Source organism: Triturus cristatus, chromosome 5_1 (assembly GCF_964204655.1).
Source record: "Triturus cristatus chromosome 5_1, aTriCri1.1, whole genome shotgun sequence".
In the NCBI taxonomy this organism is placed as follows: Eukaryota; Metazoa; Chordata; class Amphibia; order Caudata; family Salamandridae; genus Triturus; species Triturus cristatus.
The window spans coordinates 292332856-292351166 of NC_140587.1; the positions used below are offsets into that span (position 1 = coordinate 292332856).

The 18311-nt window shown below is 44.2% G+C and overlaps 1 protein-coding gene across 3 annotated transcripts in view; it reads right to left on the reverse strand.

Moving 5' to 3' along the window:
- NSMCE2 (NSE2 SUMO ligase component of SMC5/6 complex) overlaps window positions 1–18311 on the reverse strand; it is a 683358-nt gene that overhangs the window by 85987 nt on the left and 579060 nt on the right. The gene's annotated exons all lie outside the window — the stretch shown is intronic.

The window sequence follows — 18311 nt, forward strand, 5'->3', positions numbered from 1 at the left end:
AAATAAATTGCCCAAAGGTAATAAATCTGTAGGAACATTGTGATCACATATTATATTTGGGCTTCATTTCGAGCTTGTCTGCAAGAATTTAGAAATCTTTACATGATATGCTGCAGTACTAACAGGTTTGTAAACATGAGGCAATGAAATAGTGTCTCAATAAAGTGAACGTGTATACCACTGTAACACATCATCAGTAGATCAATCAAGCAGCTTCACTGTCTCTGCCATTACTATGATTTCATTTGAGCTCTATAGGTAAAACCACATATTTATGCGAAATATGTTAATCAATCACACATTCAGCATAATACGTTATTAAGACAGACATTAACATGTGCCATGCACTAGAAAACTGAGCAAGCCTAATGGAATACCTTAACCAAGAAAGTGCTAACTTAATATTTCTCTTTGTGCATTAATCATCATTTTTCCAGTGGACAATTCCGAATAAGTCTTGCCCTTTAATAACCCAACCCAACATATCACAAGCATTTCTTACTCATCAGGCCAAACCATATGTAGCAAAACAATGGTTGAGCTCAGTTGCTGTTACAAATTTCCCATTACGTGGATACTATATCCACAGGTCACTAAGGTAGTACTGCATCTGCACTCAACCACTCACTGATCACATCTGCCACAGCTTCGCAGGGAGTCCCATTACAAGAGAGGTAATACCTGGAGAGTGCAACTTGCGTGTAAGGACCCTGTATGAGCAGTCATTGAATACTTAAAAGGCTGCCAAAAAGCTTTTTTCACCTTGGGCCTTGTGTTTTGGGCAGATGAACAAGTAGTAGATGAACAAGTAGCTTACCTTCAGTAACACTCTTTCTGGTGCATACTCTAACCGCAGATTACTCACCTTTAGAATCATGCCTATGTGAGAGACTGGATCTGGCAACAATCCCACGAGCCAGTAGGTGGCATCCTGCGTCTGTGTTGATATCGTTCCACCCCTGAAGTGGTGGGGAGGAGCGGATATAGATGAAACCAATGGGAGCATTTTTCTAGAAAAGGGGGGTTGAGCCCTGAACTCGATATATTGATGATGTGTGGTGTATTTGGACAGGCACTGAGGATGATCTACTCAGCTTTCACTAATGGCTCAATGACAGGAACCCTAACATCCAATTTAGTTTGGCACACAGCATAAATAGCCTAACGTTCCTAGATGTGGAGGCACGACCCACTGAAGCAGGATTTATAACTACACTTTACACTAAGCCCACCGATAAGAACGCAGCACTGTACTTCAACAGCTTTCACCCAAAGAGTTTAAAAGCCAATCTGTCCTATGGCCAGTTCTTGCGCATGCGGCGCAACTGCACCCGCAAGGAGGACTATGAGATCCATTCTCAAGCCTTGACAGAAAAGCTGAGAGCCCAAGGGTACCCATCTAAACTAGTCAAACATTCACGAAAACTTGCATGGTTTACACCACGAGAAGTTCTCCTTGAAAAGAAAATTAAAGAACAATGGCACACCTGGTGTGTGTTTCCACATTCGGGCCCCATACAAATTCCTTATAGTAGTTAGACAAAATTTGCATCTGATAAAAGATTTCGACAAAGACCGTCACATTTTTGCTCTGAAAAAAACCCGCCAGCATTGGCCAACGGATTATACGTGCATCGGATAAACCTCAGAGGACAGTCGAATCGATATGTCACTTCTTTAATCTTCAACCGGTCTCAGGACACCACAAGTGAGGTAACTGTCAGGCGGGCAGTTCTACGCTGGAAGGCACTGAGTTCATTCATGGACGTGAAAGATGGAAACATAACGAATTTTCCACCTGCAAGACCAAGAACGTGGTCTATGCGATTGTCTGCCCTTGCCAACTGGTTTACATCGGCAAAACCTCACAAGAAATCAGACAGCGGATTACTCAACATCGCTCTAGAATTAAAAACAAAGTTCTCAACACACCCCTGGTTGCGCATTTTCAAGATCAAGGTCATACCGAAAAAGGTCATACCGAAAAAGATTTTCACTGTAAAGTGCTTAGTGTAATCAAACTCTATCATCGGGGTGGCTATCCCGAAAGAACTCTTCTCCAAAGAGAGGCATACATAATTATGAAATTTAACACTGCCCCTTCTGGTCACAATGAGATGTCTGAGATAAACAGATTGTAAATTCATCACGTGCCAATGTGAAAACGATCAATATGCAGCTCAATTGCAATGTTCTATACTGTTTGACTACAAGTACCATCATGCACAGCACCAATCACGTCATCAGAATCTACAAGTAAGGTCTACTATGGACCTCGTCAAGCTTCAGCATTCCCGGGATGATTTGAGTCGTGAACGCCGGAGAAACGCTGGATTCGCTTCAGTTTTGAAAATCAGGCAAGTCCCGTGAGTGCGAGTGATGTTGTTCAAGGACTCTCATTCACAATTCACACAAGCGCCCTCATTTTCCTATTTAACCATCACAGGAAATCGACCGGACGACCGGTCCCCGTCAAGCCACGAATCAGTACATGGCTTTATACAATACGAAGTGAGTTTTCAACTGATACAGCCTCTTTCGTTTTAAGCCGTCTCTTGAAAACACTTTCTAGTTACCCTTTCTATCAGGATTAGGAGTGTTTTTTGGTTTTTCCACTCAGGGGCACCACATCGTGACAATCATTTACAGCTTCCTTTCCGGTGCACTGCACAGCAATCACAACGAACAAGTGAGTTTCAGCTTTCAATTGTGAAACAAACTGTGAAATGTTCTCATGCCCTGAGTGCATAGGCGTAACGTAACATGCGGCGTTCTATCACCCAGGTTGAACACTTCCACTTCCTGTGTGGACATAACAAATATCAAAAAAGTGAGTTTCGGGCCCACATGCGCTGGCAGGCGTAAGTCTAGGTTTGAACATCGGCTCTCTCTCACACAATTTTTTTATATACAAGGCACAACCATTCTCACATTTAGGGCTGGGCGGAATTTGCATAGTCGCGCTACGCAAAGCTCCGCAAAATGGTAAAAAATCTCTGCGAACACGCGGAATTGCTTGTCCCGCCCGTTTGCAATGCTTTTTTCCTTTTCGCGAACGCGTGCTCGGGGGGTATTATCTCACGAACACGCATTTTGAAAGCATAAACAAGCAAAATATTCCATGAAGCCACGGATCGCAGAATTTTTGGCAATTCCGTGTTCTCCGCGAAATTACTCTAATTCTGCAAATTCCGTGAGCGGAACTGAATTTACCGCCCAGGCCTACTCGCATTTTGCTCCAACAGAGACAAATTTAAACATTCATTTGCAGTGACTTTCACAACAATCGTAGTCTTTGGCGCAGTGATGATGTCCATAACAACAGTGCGGCAACGCAACTTTGATATCTTTTGATTTAAGCAGCCACTTGGGCGCAGTCCGGTTTTGATAACATTTTTAGCCATGCACCGTCTCAATTGAGTGTACCTGTACTAACAGTTGTGAACCACACAACAATGATAAGTCCAACATTTGCTCTTTTCCTTTTTTAGAAATCTATATATAAAAATAAGGAGAGCATTAGCGCTACCTGGGGGTCCACAATGCCGTATTTACCTCATAAGTCCCCATGGTAAGAACTCATCTGGTAATTTTATAATGACAAGTAGAACATTTTACAACTTGGGACACAAACTAAATTAATCTTTTGTTATGATTTTATGTATATTGTAGTCTCTGACCTAGTCCCGGTCCTGAAGAAGAACCCTTAAAGAAATAAGGGGTTCTGAAACGCGTTGACCATACTCAGCTAGTCTAAATCCTTCCTTCAACCACAGAATTATACAGTGCGCAAACAAGGCAAAGTGCCTGTTGCTATTGTTACATATGGCTATCTGTTCTTGGCAGGTTACAGCCTTTGAAAGTGTAAAAGGTCTATACCACCACATTTCTTTGTATAACTGAAGGACTGGTCATCTTATGTTAATTGTATGTTTCGTAATGTTGTCTTTCATTGTTTCGTATATTTTGCATTTGTAGTTGTTTTCAAATGTCAATTGTGTCATAGCTATTTATGTTAAGTGTCCTGTTCCGAATTTATTGTTTTTCTTGTTGTTGACATAATTTAGAAATTGAATGTGAATGTTAAAATATGAACAATTCATGAAAGTGTAATAAAAACACGAAACCACTTTAATAGTTGAGGTGGCTTCTTTATTATTTACAAATGTCTTTAATTTGAACGCACACCCTGACACTTCGTTGTTGGTAAATACCACTGTGAGCTGACATCAGTTTCTTTCTAAACTCTGTCTGTGCCCACAGAAGGGGAACTCAAAATATAATCAGAGGAACCAGTGTGCAGATCTCTAGATTGGGACCTTTTATGTAAGAAAAGAGATTATTCCACAGAAAAGGGAAATGGGAGGGCAGTGATAAATCTGTGGTTATAGATTCAACCAGAAAGAGCATTACCATAGTTAAGTAACTTGCTATTTTGATGGATACTTCTAACAGCAGATTCCTCACCTATAAAAATGACGTAAAACCCCTATAATTGGACTCCTCTGACTTTAGTTTAGGTAGGGCCCATCGCCATTTTAGATAATGGAGGTTGTCATTTTAGATCATGGAGGTCGGCATATTACTCTATTTATACAGAATCACTGTCACGTCTGCCATTTGAAGCAGATGTCGTCTGACCATATCTTTCTAAGAACTATGGAAGTATCAGGCCCTTCGACTGTAGACATGGATATATCACCTGATGTGACAAGTGTCTACTTATCAACATGTCTAGGTCAAATAAGTACAAGTACAGACATATAGTCAAAAAAAATGTAGTCTGAACTGACATTCTTCTAAGTCGAAATTCAAATCTCTAATAAGATATGGTATATAAGGACTGCTATTTGACAACTTAAGTGAGATCCTACGCTCAGATTATTGTCCGAGATTCTGCCAGAAGACGGTCTCACCTACTGCCGACGCACTTCAAAGATGCAACATCTCGTTCAGTGCTGAGAAAGCCAAGTCCTAGAGGAGAGCTGCTACCGCAGCACCTGTGTGCCCTTTGCAGGAAACACTGCCTTCAAGCCTCCACTGATAACTGCAGCCTTCGTGGTCAACAAGGTATGCAGTGTGTCACTTCTCCCTAAGTAACTCTACATGGCAAGTTGCTCTGCTTTCCATGCTCTGTCAGTGTGGCACATAATATTAGGTTTTAGGGAGTTAGGTTTGAGACGAAATTTTAACCATGTTAGAAATGTTCATTTTATTTTCATTGCTCACAACGTGCCTTTATTGCTGTTTTTATTATACCCTGTGCAGTTGTTTTAGATGTACTGAGAAACAGGATATTCCTGTCATAATAAATGTTTTTATTTCTATTCTTCATAGTGGAGTGAGTGAGTGAGAGCGCGCGTGTGCGTGTGTTACAGTGAGCAACGAAATAGGCTTGTTTCTGTTACCACATTCAGTCACTAAAAGACAGCAAGTAATTGAAAATGCTGTGGCCCAGTTCCTCTTGGGTATTTAAAAGACTCAGGGCCTGATTTAGATCTTGGAAGATGGGTTACTCCATTATAGCGGTGATGGAGATCCCTTCTACTGAAATATAAATTCCACTATATCCTATTGAATTTATATTTTGGCTTACGGGATATCCGTCGACGTTGTGACGGAGTAACCTGTCTGCCTGAGATCTAAATCAGACCCGCAGTCTGCCTCTTCAGCACTCACCACACTGCACTGGCTACCATTAGCAAGAAGATTCAGTTCAGAGCATTGTGCATGACCCACCTTGCAAAACACTAGACTAGCCCTTGCATCCTCCATCGATTGATCAGTCTCATCATAAAACAGAGTACTTAGATCAACCAGCCCGCACCAGCTCTGCATTATAGGGATTGTTAATAATGCAAAAAGTATATTTCAACAATGTATTGCAAAGGGTACTGCAGGGCTACAATAACCTGTCATTCAGGTGACAGGGCAGACCCACGATGTTACAGTACTATTTCATTTATCGATTCAACAAGTAAAGTTATGGGTAGGATCTTATTGAATCGGTTGAAAACATGGGTCACTGAGAAGGGTTGCTTTTCTGCAGTTCACTATGGACTCAGACATGGTCTGGGCACCGTTGGCCAATGTCTCAATCTCCATCTTTTTCTCAGCAAATATACAGTAGCAAAGAAGGGCTGTCTCCATTTATCCTATATGGACTTCAGCTCAGCCTTTGACTATTTGAACAGAGGGAAACTATGGCAGAAAATGCTGGAAATGGGTGTGGATGGGGCAATGGTTAATTTTTGGGCACAGCTGCACGAAGATGTGACCGGCTGCATAAGATATGGGGCAAATGGGGAATGCACTGCTCCCATGAAAATGAGGGGCGGTGTGAGTCAAAGTTGCGTGTTGGCACCATTCTTGTTCTGCTTCTGCATTAATGACCTAGACACCTGGGTAAATATTGGAGAGGCACATACATTCGGGGTGGGCTCTAGGAAGCTCCCTGTACTGCTTTATGTGGATGACTGTGTCAGTGTCAAGAACTGGTGTCGACCTTCAGAAGCTGTTGAATAAATTTGCATCATTTATGGATGAAGTGGCTCTAAGGACAAACTCTGCTAAATCACCCGTGATGGTAGTAGGTAAAACATGCTCTGGCCTGAGACCACATTATATTAATGATGAAAAACTTTCTGATGTCCAAACTTTCACCTATCTAGGCATTCCATTTGATTGTAAAGGCACATGGCTGCATCTAATAAAGGTTAGAAAATCTCGGTTTGACCAAACAATTGAGGCCCTCTTTGAATTTGCAGGAAAGCTTGACTCTAAATCTATGGATGTGATGATCATCATTTATGAAGCATGCTGCCACTCTACTGTGACATGTGGAGCCGGGGCCTGGGGATATTGTGACATCTCAAACTTACAGGTTAAAGGTTAGCATCAAACAAGAAACTTAATCAAGATATACTAAATGATAGTCAGCACACAGCATTCCATGGCTCAGGCACATTAAAGAGCAACTTGCCTTGTTAGGGAGAGCTGAATGTTTTGGAAAGCTGCAGAACCTTTCCATTGTCCCCAAACATCAGTTAAACAGGATTTCTTAGCTTTAAGCAAAAGGTGCAGAGAAGGAATAATGATGGGAAAGAAGAGGGTATCCGTTTTTCTCCCATTATTAACTACGGACCCAATGGAGCCGACCTATTGTTTCCACTCCAACACTCCCAAAGATTTTACTGGTGAGGTTTAGGATTAATATAGGCCATTTTTTAGATTATAATGTATTGCAATGATGATTTTATATTGTGTACTGTTTTTTGTTCATTTTAAAACAAACAAATATTGTAATGCACTGTAATGATGATTTTATATTTTATGTTTTTTAAGCCAAATACAGATAGCCGATAAAAAAGATAGAGTCTGAATCTGAACATGTCGTTCACATTCAGCGCTGGTGCATTGAACTGAGTTCACTTGTGTCACCCATGGGTGAGAAAGCAAACCTTGTAGAACTACGCCAAAGTTGTAGTTTATACAACAAAATAGATACCATCCCAAGAAGGAGGGTCGGTGGAATAGGCTCAGACTAAAAAGTCCTGCATGACCGAAGGGGCACAATCCCCTTACAATTGGAAGTGTGTGTCAAGGAAGTAGCGCTTTGTGAACCTGTGCATTGATGCACATGTCAAAGCCTGACAAATGTCCAGAAGAGGCACTCCATGTGCCAACGCAGTGGTAGCGTCTTTGGTCCTGGTGGAATGAGCCCTCAAACCTTCTAGAGGCTATTTCTTGGCCAATGCATCGCAAACCTTAATGCAGACGACTATCCATCTAGTCAAAGTCCTTTTCTGTACCATCTCGCCTTAATTTGCTCCACAGAACCCCACAACGAGCTGATCACTCACCTCATGACCTTTGGTGCAAACAATGTAGAAGCTTAAGGCTCTTTTGGGGTCCAGTAGATGGAGTTGCTCCTCCTATTTTGAGGGGTGAGTGGAGCATAGAACGTTGGGAGAGTGATGGATTGCCCAATGTGAGATGGTGTCACGATTTTGGCAAAAAGGCCCAGTGGCGTAACACAGGCCCCCGCAGACCCCCTTGGTGCGGGGGCCCTCAAACTCCAGGAGGCCCTCTCAGCCCACAATTTTTGCCAAAGAGCTCCTGATTGAGTATGGGGGGGCCCTCCACTTACCTTGCAGGGGGGCCACCTCAAGTTTTGTTACGCCAGTGAAAAGGCTGCTCTGGTCTGTGGTAAGAAAGTGGTGTAGGACGGGTTCGGGGTTCATTGTAAGAGCCTGGAGCTCACTCGTGACAAGCTGAACGGATCACAAGACAGACAGTTTTGAGAGTCAGAATGTGCAATGAGCAGCTGTGCACTGACTCAAAGGGGGTCACATAAGTAATGTCAGGATCAAATTAAGATCCCACTGTGGCATCACAAATGGTTTGTGAGGAAACGTGTGTCAAACCTTTAATAAACTGCCTCACAACAGGAGATTTAAACAAGGATGGCTGGTCTGTCAAACACAAAAAAGCTGACAGATAACCGGTAATGGTGCCCACTACAAGTCAATTGTGGGTCAAAGAGAAAAACAAAAAACACAACGTCAGGAAGTATGGCCTACAATGGGTCCATGTTACAGGCTCTACACCAGGTCACACACTTATCCCAGAGCCCTGCATAAATGGATTTTGTAGAGGGACGTTGCATGGCAAGAATAACATGCACAACCTCATGAGGTGGATCGAACACTGTCAACTGCTGCAGCTGAATGACCAAGCATGGTGGTGTAGATTGCACAGGCCCTAGTGCACAACCCTGCCTTGCTGCTGCAGCATAAGATTCTCCTGAAGTGGAAGTCTAACTGGGGAACAGAGGCTCATGCCCTAAAGTTTCGGGTACCACATTCCCCCTGCCCAATCTAGAGGCATTAGGATGACTTGGGCCCAGTTGTTCCAGATATTCTTCAGTACTCAAGGAAGGAGAGCCAGTGACAAAAAGACGTTCAGGTCTACTGGGGTGCACTTTATTCATCCTGAATGAGTCTCTTCTTGGGTATTCCAGCTTGTGAAAGTTGCGACACTAGACATTTCCAACAGTAGTTGGTGTCCAAAGAAGCGCTACAGGACAACGAAAGAGAGGCCAAAAGGCCTCCCTGAAGGCCTTGACCTGGTGAGATGTCACTGATGACCTGGGGAACTCAGGGTGCATCGGGACCAATGTTGGAATTGGCTCCTAGGTGGACTATGAAGGAGACTGGGTGACACTGAAGCCCTTCCGATTTCTCTGGAGACAGTGAGAGGCAGGACGGGGTGAGTCCCACTTGCCCTTATTATGTTTCCAACTTGCCTTGGACCTGGATAATGACCTGTCGAGGAACCGCCTTGGGAGCGCAAGCAAGTCTGTGCTTTTGACTTAAAACAGGAGCTGAACTTGTGAGATTTCTTGCGGTATTTGCAGATGCACAGCTGTTGTACTTGTGAGATTTCTTGTGGTGTTTGCTGAAGCACAGTTGCACTTCACGGTCCCAGGTTGCCTTTGAGTTCATGAGGGCGCCTTCCTCACGTTACATCAAGTGGTGCCCTGACCCAAAACACCAAAAGCATAACTCATGGAGGCTGTCACAGACATCTGTTTGTGACTGTCCCTGCGTGGATTAAATCCAGTAATGTTCAGATGGGACACAGTTTCATTGTTTACTGGTTTAAAGATTTTAAGGAAAATTCGTTTTAAAGGTTCATCAGAGGATGAAGGAAGAAGAGGAGCATATTTCTGAATCAGTGTCTGAAGGCGTGCAAAGAAAGGAAATGAGGTCAGTATGCTGAGGAGGCGACCATATCAGCTCATATCTTCACTCCCGGGACTGAACAAAGTCACTGTGGAGCTGCAAGATTACATCTACTGGTGTCCAGGAGTATTGCTGGGAAAAGCTTTAGGGAGTGAAGTGTTTGTATGGTGATGTATTGAGCTGGCGGTCTGGGCACTGTGTTTGTTCGAGGGATTTTGTTTGTGCCGATGATCAATGATAACTGGGATACTGGATGGATGCTTGAGGTCCTTTTGGTGAGCTTTTGTGCAGTATGATTCACTAAGTGCTATTGCTTCAGAAGGAAATAGTGGGCAATGGATTCTGTGCGGTATGTTAGATAAGAGACAGAGTCGGATAGCGGTCCAAGAGGTTTTCACGTTATCACTCAGAGGTCTTTTACAAGGAGTCTTATATCCTGCCGTGGGAGTCGGCTATGCAAAATAATCTGGGTTGGGACAGTACTTTCCTTTTTTAGTTTATTTTTTATGTGCTTGATTTCTTCAGCAGGGGCATCAATTTTAGTTTCCACTTGGCAAAGGGCTGTGTTAAGTAGGTCAGAGAAAGCTTTGGTGCCATGAGAGAGGGGACAGGCGAGGGTAATCATATTTGTGTTGAAGTAAGGGGCTTTGGGGATGGGGGTGTAATGTGTTTATTTAGGCTGGGTGAGTTCCTTATTGCAGATCAGGTTTGTGCTTAGAGGGGCTGAGGAAAGTTCTGTGGAGTTCCTAAGATTAGGGCAGGCTCTGTCCTGGCCGAGGAGTACAGTGGAGGTCTGGGTTGGCACGTGGCCATAAGAGCTCATCAATCACACAAAAATTACTCTAACTGACCATCCAGTGGTCGGTGTAGGTGCACTTAGATGGAAAGATGTGAAGGTAATGGTAAGGGAAAATTAAACATCACCACTGGGTGAGCAAGGAAGCAATTCCTTTTGGTTTAGTTACCCTCACACACCCTAGTGGTGTCATGCTTCATCATCGGGTCACCCCGACGCCTAAAAGTCGGGGTGGGCTCAACCACAGTGTTGGGAAATCTTTGAAGATATTGGAGACCAGGGGGGCTGAAAGATTAAAAAACCTCAGGCAGATCCCCAGTTTCCCTTTATTTTTGGGTCTGTCTGGGTTAATAAAATTACTAATTTAAAAATATGGGTCTTCTTATGAGTGTTATGGTCCTAAGACCCTAGTGCCAACATGTTTCAGTCCGTGTAAGGCCGTAAAGGTCCAGGACTTTCTTCAGGGCAAAGGAGGCCACCCTGGATAGCAGAAGAGGGGATTCCCTATCCTGTTTGTGAAGCAAGGGCAGAGTAGCTGCTCCTCGTGTGAGAGACTGATTAATTAATCTGTCATGCGTCGTACTCCATCCGAACTTCGGAGAGTTCCCGTTTCTCAGGGGACCGCCAGGCTAATAGGGGTAAAGGTTTGACTATAGCAAACCTTTATCAAGAGTCCTGCCCCGCCTGTCCACGTAGTAGGTCCCGATCCCCGGCGTTTTGCACAACGTCGCATGACAGATTAATTAATCAGTCTCTCACACGAGGAGGGTTGCCGGGGGGATAGAACTGGCGGAAATAAACAGTGAGATCACTGATAGTAGGGGATATCTACTCAAATTAAAGATAACTAAATTACAGAAGGATATTCAGAAATTTGACAAGGAGAAGATCTATCCCTACCTGAAAGCGGATTTCCAGACAACTAAGAATAGTTATTCATCTGATGACAGTTCCGATAACTCAAGAAGGGGGTCAACGAATAGTGACTCGAGCACAGGCAGCTGGGGAGGTAATCAGCAAAAAAGGAATTTTCCATCTTCTTACCCCCATTACAATATTACACCAGTCTACACAGGTCCACCACAACCCCCCTTTTGGCAGTTCCCCATGTACCCGCACGGACAGCCCCAGTTCTATCCCCCCGGCAACTCTCCTTTTTTAGACAGAGGTTGGGGCAGAGGAAGAGGGCGAAAAAGAGGGGCCCCAAAGGTAGTTCAATGGCAGGATCAGGAACAATTCCCGTCGGCACCCAGGGGCAGGAACAGAGGGAAATAGAACTAGTGGTGAATCTGTCTGATAGACCCTTGAGTCCCTTGGAACAAGCAGTCCTTGAAAAAGGACTTGGATATGTTCCTACACCAAGAACAGACAGATTTAGAGACAATTGTGAAATTCATGAATTCCTCAGAAAAATACGCTTGAAAGCATTTTTCCAAGACCAACCAGCTTTTGAATCCACAGACACTGGTTTACGTAATCCGTCTACCTTTACTCCTACTAACAGTATGGTCCCCCCGGAAGTACTTACATTTGAAAAAGCTGTTCTTCGTGAGCTGGGTACGATTCCCACTAAACATACCTTTCACAACATGTCCAATGCGGAATTGTCAGTGGTGAGAACCTTAGCCAATGATAATAACATCACTATCAAACAGGCAGACAAGGGGGGTGCCACTGTGATACAAAATACCACTTATTATGACCGTGAGTGTAGACGACAACTTGACAATACAAGGTATTACACTCCTATCTCTATTGATCCCACACCGAGACTCGCCACCAAGATTGCCACTATCACCTTTGAGGCAGAAAGTAATGGGTGGATCAGTAGAAAGGAAGCTGAATTTCTCAGTACAAAGAACCCTAAGATCCCATACTTCTACACGCTGCCTAAAATACACAAGGGCACCACACCGGTCCCGGGGCGCCCAATTGTATCTGGTATAGGTTCACTTTTGGAACCCCTGTCCAGGTTTGTAGACCATTTCTTACAACCTCTGGTCAAAAAAACTCCCTCTTATATCCGTGATACTACGGATATCCTACAGGTTATAGAGGAGATACACGACACAAGTGACATTGACCTATTGGTCACGCTGGATGTGGAAGCATTCTATACTAATATCCCCCAGCGTGCCACACTGACGGCAATCGAGAATGTCCTCATGAGAGAGGAATGGACTTCACCCACCCCCATCTCCTTTATTATGGAATGTGCCACACTGGCACTAACGGAGAATTATTTTGAATATAACAAACAACTGTTTCACCAATCGCAGGGCACTTCGATGGGGAGCACCTTCGTCCCTAGTGTGGCCTGTATCTACATGGCCACCTTCGAGGAAGAAGTCATTAGACACCCCAACAACCCTTACATCAACAACTTAACCCTGTGGAGGCGCTTCATAGATGATATTTTAATCTTCTGGAAGGGGACCCAACAAACCTGTCTAGCCTTCTGCGAATGGATTAACGCACAGAATCTATTTCTGAAATTCACTCATACCATTTCAGTCTCCCATGTGCCTTTCTTGGATCTGAAGGTCACACTAGAAGACACAGGCCTTAGCACTACACTATATAAGAAACCAACAGACAGGAATAGCTTGCTCCTATATAGCAGCCACCACCCTAGGGCCCTCAAGGACAATTTGCCCTTCGGGCAGTTCCTCCGTATCAGGAGGAACTGTACTTCCACTAATGATTACTTAACTGAAGCCCACCATTTGAGTTCCAACCTTAGACAAAGAGGTTATCCTGAACGTCAGGTTAAAAACTCACTTAAGAGGGCACGCAATAATCCACGAGAGGCCCTACTACAACCCAATAATAGGGAAAATACAGAGACTTTGACCTGCGTCACATCCTTCACCCCTGACTCTACATGCATAAAAGGCATAATTAAGAAACATTGGGGGATCCTTACTACGGGTGATCTCACTATCCCACCCCCTCGTTTTGCTTTCAAACGAACACAAAATTTGAAGGATATCCTCATTAACACGAGACCTAGACACACTGACCACCAGGAACAGAGAACCCTCTGGGGCCTTCCCCCAGTGAAAGGTCACTATCCTTGTGGTTCATGTGCTGTGTGCCACCAAACTTCAGTGACTAAAGATGTGGTTTTTTCAGACTCCTTCACTTGGAAGATTCAGAGACACACTAACTGTAACACCACTCACTGTATCTACTTAATCACCTGCCCGTGTGAAAAGAGATATGTGGGTATGACCATGAGACCAGTAAAGACACGCATAACAGAACATAAAAGCAATGTGAGATGTCAGAAAATTACCACCAAACTCTACACTCACTGCAAAGAGAATAACCACGAACCAGACTCCCTTAGATGGTTAGTACTTGAGGCCCACCCCAGGATCACACAGAAAGCTTTGTTCAAGATAGAACAGAGATGGGTACATCGTCTGAGGGCAGACCTTGAAGGCCTCAATGACCAAATCCCATGGGCAGTACTCACGGGCAGATAAGATAGGTATTTTACATTCATAGCCACTCCGTTAGCTGTTTCATTATTTTTATACGGAGCTTATTAGCCTTATTCGCTCACTGCTCTGGGTTTAGAATTGGGTCCTTCCCCCCGTTGTAGTTGAGCGCATTCTTGCTTATTTTACTTTGTGGACACACTTTTTAGGTTCACTCATTTAAAGATTGCTATTCATCTTTTACACTACATATTATGGTAGTTCAGATTGATCACGCTTGACCCTCCATGTTTGTGATCTCTTCCCTTCTTCTTCTCGTGGTTATAACTCCACTAATCACTGGGAATTGCTTATTATACAATTCAATAACCACATCCCAAGATGGCCACCGCCCTCGACATACCCATTTCATAGAAACAGCCTCACGACTTACGTTATGACACAGAACACACTTCCGGGTAGTCGGCCCGCCCCATGACACCATCTTGTATATTTACATGGTTGTTCAGATTGATCACGCTTGACCAGCCATGATTGTGATCTCTTTCCTTCTCCTAATCGTGGTTATAACTCCACTAATCACTGGGAATTGCTTATTATACGATTCAATAACCACATCCCAAGATGGCCGCCGCCTTCGACATACCCATTCCATAGAAACAGCCCCACGACTTACGTTCTGACACATAACACACTTCCGGTTAGTCGGCCCGCCCCCATGACACCAACTTGTATTTCTACATGAGACCCAGACCGGAGCAATTCCTCCCGGTTCGAGTGGCGCCAGGGTAGGTGAACGGCGCATCCCGGTAGCAACCTAAACGTAAGTGTTACTGCAGTGTTGCGGTGTTCCCGTCTGCCTTTGATGGGTCATGAGAGTGGGATGAATGTATACCCGTGATTCACGGGTTCGGCGGTTTTCAGTGGACTGAATCCCGCTTTTGGACTTACAAGTGATAATTGAGACGCGGTGGTTTCAGTTTTCCATTGTAGGTTTCAACACTCAACTGTGTCAGTGCTTTGTACCAGCTGTCTGTCAGGCAGTCATTTAGCGCACAATGCTTGACTTTCTTGAGGGGTTACGGGGCTCCCCTTGGCTCACATCTTTGTATCTATGCTGCAATAATTCTCACCTGACTTGGGTCTCCTGGATACATTGATGGTGGACTGGTCCTACCCCGGACGTCACCCGGATTGCTGGCTACTGCGTGGCGGTGCTATTGCTCTGTTCTATGGCTGCACAGCACTAGCTAATTGACACCTTTTCTCGGCTGGCGATTACCATCCATGCGCCTCATTTTGACTCTAAAAGTTTCCCTTGGGGGGCTCCTTGGTACTCAACCACCTTTCTGTGTCATGGCTCGCATTACTTCTGCTCGCATGACGGGATCGCACCACGGGCGATATTGTTTTACTTGTATTGACACCTCCTGTTGGGCCAGCTGCCCTCTGTGTGTTTTTTGTTTTTGTTTTCCATTCCACATTTTGTCTCTCATTAGGGCACCAGAATCTTGGTGTCCCGGTGGCGCTACGGACACGGACAGAAGCAGGGATACACACCCCAATAGGTGAGTGCCCTGTAACTCCATTATGTGGATACCTGTTCCCTATACTTCTTCGCAGTGAATACCGCACGTCTAGTCTTCTGATTTTTAATATGATGCTTGTTTTTATCTCACATTTGCGTAGAGTATTGATGAACTCTATAGCTAGTTTATTTGCACTTGGTGACAATTGACTCAGCCTTGTGTCATATTGTCTGGGGAGAGAGCACTTGTGTGTGATATTTGTCTGAACAGTACTTAACACTAATCACTGACCTATGTCTGGGTTACCTTTTTTTGAAAAATCTTTTCCTTCCTAGGTCCCCTCAGACATATGGCGAGATCGTTTCCCATAATACGTGTGGCAGGTAACCATTGTACTTTCCACAGTGTGTAGATAGTTGACAGTTCATTAGGTCCTGAAGAATTGCCATGGATCACTAGGACCACCAGGCATGAAACATGTTGACCATCACAGAAGAGCATAGCTAAGCTGAACCATAACGTCAGCCAGCTGCCACTCTGTTTTTGTTTTGTTTTTAAAGTCCTATTTTTGGACTATCCAACTTGTTTTAATGACATACACGCATTCACATCTACACCACTAGACCCCTCACACGCACCACACCATACGGCCAGGAACAGAAGATCTCCGCTAAAGAGCCCCTTTAAGGGTGCCCGTCGGGTATTGCAGCGCCGACCCGACTAGGAGCAGGTCCATATGATGAAGCATGACACCTAGCTTGCTTGGTGTGTGAGGACCCTAGTTCCGACTAGAGGAACCCCCTTTCCTCTTCCACACGGTCTCTTCCTCACACTCTCACTCTCCCCTTACTCTGAGGAACTGCATACTCATTTTCTTCATACTATGTAATTATAAATCATATGTGATACTCAATAAAAAAAATTATTTTCAACAAAAAAATATATATATCCTGGTGTGCAGATTCCTCTGCATGCATGTATATTTTTTTCTCCTAAAGTGAGTTCTGAGGTAAACACATTCATCTTCCAACTGTTTAAGGTGGTCATCCTGGAATATTGATTCTGGTTAAATTCTATTTGGCAGAGTCTCTGATTTGTGTTCTTCATCATACTGGTCGCATTTCTATTTATGCCTCTCTCATCAGCTGGTTAAGCCCCATTTTTTCCTTGGCTTGAGATAAGTCAGTGTTTAGGCTCCCTACAGCCAAGAAGATCTTGTTTGAACCGTTGGATCTTGCTCCAGCTGCCTCTGCTATGTTATCTTGATTGTTTAATTCATTGTTATCCACGGGTTCTGGTCTACTGAGAAACCTTTTACCATTCATTAGAATCTTATTTGGTGAGAGTAAGAAACCGGGTTATTAATTGAGAATGGTGTGAGTAACAGTCCAGTAATAAACACAATCCTTGTCAGGGTGAAGCGCAAAAGTCACTAAATACACCTTTGCTTATCCCTTGAATAGCTTTCCACAAAGCAGTGAGGGTTAACTTAGAGTGTTAGGTATTCTTGCAGCTCTCAAAACAGTAATAAAGTGAAAACACAACACAAGAAAAATCTCAAATCCTTTTGGGTAAAAAGAGCTCAGTTTAATAAATGCATGGACACCAAAATGACTAAATCCAATAAGCGGAATCAGGATTATGAAATGTTAATGTTTTAAGTAAAAATAGCAGCACAAAGAATCACAAAGCGGCAATCACCTTATCTAGCTGTGCTGGACTGGGTCAAAGTCAAAAGTTCAGGCCGACCGTGACTGAGTGTGGTCAGACACGGTGACCAGCTTCGCCCCAGTGGAAAGTTCACCTTCTAACTTAGTTCAGTTCCACACGAGAAGCCACAGTTGGAGCTTTGTGCAGACAGTGCAGTCGTCGTTATCATTACAAGCTGGTTTCCAGTTGTAGCTTTACGCTGGCAGGAAACAAGGGGGGGTTGTTGTCAACGTGAAGAGGATTGTGTGGGTGAAGTCCAGAGGCGTCGGTAGTCGGATGCAGGTCTTGCGTCGGCCTCGGTGAAGTGCCCCCATGTTCCTGAGGGGACTTGGGACAGTTCTTTTTCGATGCAAAGAGTCAAGAACCTCTGGATTTTCACCTCAAGTTCAGGTCTTGCAAGTTGGAGGTGTACACTCTGGGACCAGCCAAGGATCCAGGGCCTGGGGAGGCACCTCTTAGGGGTCTGGCCTCACTCCAGCACGGTCCAGGCAAATCCACTTGGTCCTGGTCAGCTAGGCAGTTGCATAGGAGGCCTCTGAAAGCTTGTTGTGTCCCTGTGCCTCAACCGGAAGGTCAGCAACCTAACCCTTGTAGTCACTTCTGGGGTCTCGTGTTTAAAGCAAGCAGGTCCTGTGTTTAAGGCAAGCAGGCACAGTCTTCCTTCTTCAGACAGCAGGGCAGTCCTCCTTCTGAGTCTGCACAGATCCAGGAGTGCTCTGATGAGTGGTTCTGAGGGTGCCACCTTCATACCGAGTGCCAGCTTGTGTGTGGGTTTAATTTCTTTGTCTAACACAAATTGGTTCTGATCAGTTCTCCCTCTTCCCCAGAGTCTGGCCCCTATCTGTCATTTTTTAAAAGGCTACTTTAGTTAGTGACCCAATGTGTGCAGCAACCCACTAGTAGCATTTCATTTCAAGGCCCTGGGTACATGTAGTACTATTTACTAGGGGCTTATAAATACATTAAATGTACCAATTAGGTGTATGACAATATTACGATGGTTTCAAGGGAGATCTCAAGCACTTTACTACTGGTTAGCAGGAGTAAAGTGTGCAGAGTTCTAATGCCAAAAAAAACAGGTTCA